This window comes from Penaeus monodon, chromosome 13 (genome assembly GCF_015228065.2).
Source record: "Penaeus monodon isolate SGIC_2016 chromosome 13, NSTDA_Pmon_1, whole genome shotgun sequence".
Classification (NCBI taxonomy): Eukaryota; Metazoa; Arthropoda; class Malacostraca; order Decapoda; family Penaeidae; genus Penaeus; species Penaeus monodon.
In genome coordinates, this window is record NC_051398.1 from 29,170,822 (window position 1) to 29,174,868 (window position 4,047).

The window sequence follows — 4,047 nt, forward strand, 5'->3', positions numbered from 1 at the left end:
AGAGAGAGAAAAAAATAAAAAAACTAGTATATCAACTAAAAAGTTGATGTACTAACTAAATAAAGAGACGTGGAGAATCCACAGAGATACTTCACAAAGTTTGAGGAAAAATAAAAAAGTAGAAGAAAATGCGAAACTGGAATTGGTTTTAAAAAGAGTTTGATAAAAGTTGCAAGAAAGAGAAAGATAAAGAGGGGAAGAATGGAAAATAACAAGAAAGAGAAAGAGCAAGGTCAAGAAAAAGAAAAAGAAAAAGCGAAAGAACGAGAAAGAGAAAGAGAGAGAAAGCCGGTATTTAAAAAGGTGGCAAGAAAAAAGAAAAAAGCGAAAGAGTGGGGGGGAAAGCGAAAAAAGAAAAAACGAAAAAACAAAAACGGCAAGAGAAAACCCGGAAAAAGGGGAAAAACGAAAACAAGAAAAGAGAACGAGCAAAAAGAAAAACGAAAGAAGGGAAAGGGAAAAATGTTTTTTTAAGAATCTGCAAATAAGAAAAAGGCAAAGAGAGAGAGAAAGGGCAAAAAGTAAAAAGAACAAATAAGAGTTTTTAAAAAGCTGAAAGATAAAAAATGCAAAGAAAAGGAGAAAGAGAAAAAAGCGATATAGAAATAAGAGAAAGAGAAGGGGAAGGAGAAAGAGAAAGAAAAAGAGAGAGAAAGAATGTGAAAAAAGATAAAGAAAAAAGAAAGAGAAACAAAAGACAAAGAGAAAGAAATAGAAAAAGACGAGAGAAAAACAAAAAGAAAGGATAAAGAAGAAAAAAAAGAAAATATTAAGAAAGTGATTAGACAGAAAAAAATAGAAGAGAAGAAAATGCGGCCATAGAGAGAAAATGAAGAAACAAAATCCTTCTGTCCCCGCCTTTAAGAAGAAGAGGAAGGGAAAAAGGAAGAAGAGAAGGAAGGGGAAGAGGAAAAAAGAAGGGCGAAGAAGAAGGAAGAAGAAAAAGAAGAAGAAAAAAGAAAGAAGGAAGAAGAAGAAGAAGAAGAAGAAGAAAGGGGGGGGGGGGGGGGGGCCGAAAAAGAAGAAGAAGAAGACGAAGAAGAAGAAGAAAAGAAGAAGAAGAAGGAAGAAAGAAGAAGGGAAAAAAGAAGAAGAATAAGGGAAAAAGAAGACGAAAAAGAAGAAGAAGGAAAAAGAAGAAGAAGAAGAAGAAAGAAGAAGAAGAAGGGGCGAAGAAGAAGAAGGGAAAAAGGGCGAAGAAAAAGAAAAAAAAAACGAAGAAGGAGAAGAAGAAGAAAAAAAGAAAAAGAAGAAGAGAAAAAAAGAAGAAGAAAGAATAATAATTTAAAAATAATAAAAGAAGAAAGGGCGAAAAAGAAGAAAAAGAAGACAAAAAAGAAGAAGAAGGAGAAGAAGAGAGAAAAAAAAAGAAAAACGAAGAAGAAAGAAGAAAAAGAAGAAGGGAAAAAGAAGAAGAAGAAAAAGAAGAAGAAGAAAGAAGAAAAGAAGAAGAAGAAGGGAAAAAGAAGAAGAAGAAGAAGGGAAAAAGAAGAAAAAGAAGAAGAAGAAGAAGAAGGGAAGGGAAAAAAGGGAAAAAAAGAAGAAGAAGAAGAAGAGGAGGAAGGAAGAAGAAGAAGAAGAAGAAGAAGAAAAAGAAAAAGAAGGAAAAAAGAAGAAAGGAAAGAAAAGAAGAAAGAGAAAAAAAAAAAAGAAAAAGAAGGGAAGAAAATTTTTAAATGAAGAAGAAGAAAGAAGAAAAGAAGAAGAAGAAGAGAAGAAGAAGAAGAAGAAAAGAAAAGAAGGAAGAAAAAAGGAAAAAAAAGAAGAAGTAGAAGAAGGGGAAAAAAAGAAGAAGGGAAAAGAAGGAAAAAAGTAAAAAAGGAAGAAGGGGAAAGAAGAAAAAAGGGAAAAAAGAAGAAGAAGACAAAGAAGAAGAAGAAAGAAGAGGAAGAAAAAAGAAAAAAAGAAAAAGGAAGAAGAAGAAGAAGAAGAAGAAGAAGAAGAAGAAGAAGAAAAAAAAAAGAAGAAAAAAAAAAAGAAGAATAAAGAAAAAGAAGAAGAAGGGAAAAAGAAGAAGAAAGAAGAAGAAGAAGAAAGAAGGGGAAGAAAGAAAAAGGGAAAAGAAAAAGAAAGAAGGGAAAAAGAAGAAGAAAAAAGAAGAAGGGAAGAAGAAGAAGAAGAGAAGAAAGAAGAAGGAAGAAAAAGAAAAAAGAAAGAAAAAAGAAGAAGGAAGAAGAAGAAGAAGGAAAGAGAAGAAGAAAAAAGAAAAAAGAAGAAGAAGAAGAAAAGAAGAAGAAGAAGAAGAAAAAAGAAGGGAAAAAGAGAAAAAGAAGAAGAAGAAGAAGAAGAAGAAGGAACGAAAAAGAAGAAGAGAAAAAGAAGAAGAAAGAAGAAGAAGAAGAGAAGAAGAAGAAGAAGAAGAAGGAAGAAGAAGAAAAGAAGAAAAAGGTGATGAAGAAGAAGAAGAAGAAGCGAAAAAAGAAGACGAAGAAGAAGACGAGAAGAAAGAAGCGAAAGAAGAAGAAAAAGAGAAAAAGGGGAAGGGAAACGAAGGGAAAAAAAGAAAAGAAAAGAAGGAAAATGGAAAAGGAAAAGGAAAAAAAAACCAAGGGAAAAAGGGGGGGAAAAAGGGGGGGGGGGGGGGAAGGGGGGTTGGGGGGCGAAGGAAGAAGAAAAGAAGACGAAAAGGAAAAAGGGGGGGAAACGAAAAGAAAAAAGAAGAACCAAGAAAAGGGGGAATTTTTAAGAAAAAAGGAAAAAAAGAAAAAAAAAAACAAAAAAATTAAAAAAAAAAAAAACAAAAAACAAAAAAACCAAAAAAAAAACAACAAAAAAAAAAAGGAAGGGAAACGAAAAAAAAAACGAAGGGAAGAAAGGAGAAAAAGGGAAAAAAAAAGAAAAAAAAGAAAAAAAAAATTTTTTTTAACCGGAGAGGAAAAAAAAGGGGAAAAAAAAAATTTAGAGAAGAAAGAAAAAAGGGGGGAAAAAAAGTTATAACAAAAAAGGGGAAAAAAAGCTTATTTAAAAATATAAAATGAAGTGGTGTGTGGTGGGGGGTGGGGGGGGGGGGGGGGGGGGGGAAAAAAGGGGGTAGTAGAGAAAAAAAGGGTACCCGAAGGTAAAACGTTGCAAAAAAGTTGGCGGAAAATTCAATAGAAATCACAAAAAAAATTAAGGAAAAAAGGGAGGAGCAAAAAAAAAGGGAAAAAAAAGGAAAAAGGGAAAAAAAACAAAACCACCAAAACCACACCCACACCAACACAACAAAAAACAAAAAACACACACACACCCCCCCCAAAAACAAAACCCCTTATGGGCCCCGGGGTTGTAATTCCGGGAAAAAACCAAAATTTTTTTTTAAACCTTTTTTAAATTATTTGGTTTTAATAGGCTTTTTTAAAAAGGAAAAATTTTTAATAATTTTTTGGGAAAATTTAATTTGGATAAAAAATAAGGGGGTTGGGAGAAAGTTTTTAATAACCATTTAAGGAAAAAAGGGAAAAAAAAAACGGTAAATACTTCAAGAGAAAAAAGAAAAAAGAAAAAAGGTTTGGATTTTAAAGGGCAAAGAAAGGGGGGGGAAAGGGGAAAAGATAAATAAAGTGGGTTTTAATTTTTTGATAATAGAAGAGTGAATTAAATTTTGAAATTTTTAGAAAGGAAAAAGAGAAAGGGGGAGGAGGGGGGGGGGAAAAGAATTTTAAAAAATTTAAATTAGGGTTTTAAAAGAGGGTTGGCAAGGATCAAAAAGGAATTTTAAAAGATTTTTTTTTCAGAAAACGTTTTTTTTGAAACAAAAGACAGGCAATCCCGTTTAGACAAAACCCCAAAGGGAAATTTGGAAAAGGAAAAAAGGGAGACAAAAAAGGAAAGAGGAGGAAAAAAAAAGGAAAAGGGAACAACATAAAAGGAAAACAAAAACCCACGCCCCCAACACAACCCAAAAAATATAAAAGGGGCAGCCAACATTGGGTTTCCCTTTTTTTGGAAAAAATTTTTACGGGGGTTTGCCGGCCCGGGGGTTTTTTTATTTTTTTCTTTTAAGAAACAAAAAAAAAAAAAAAAAAAAAAAAAAAAAAAAAAAAAAAATTTTTTTTTTTTTTTTTT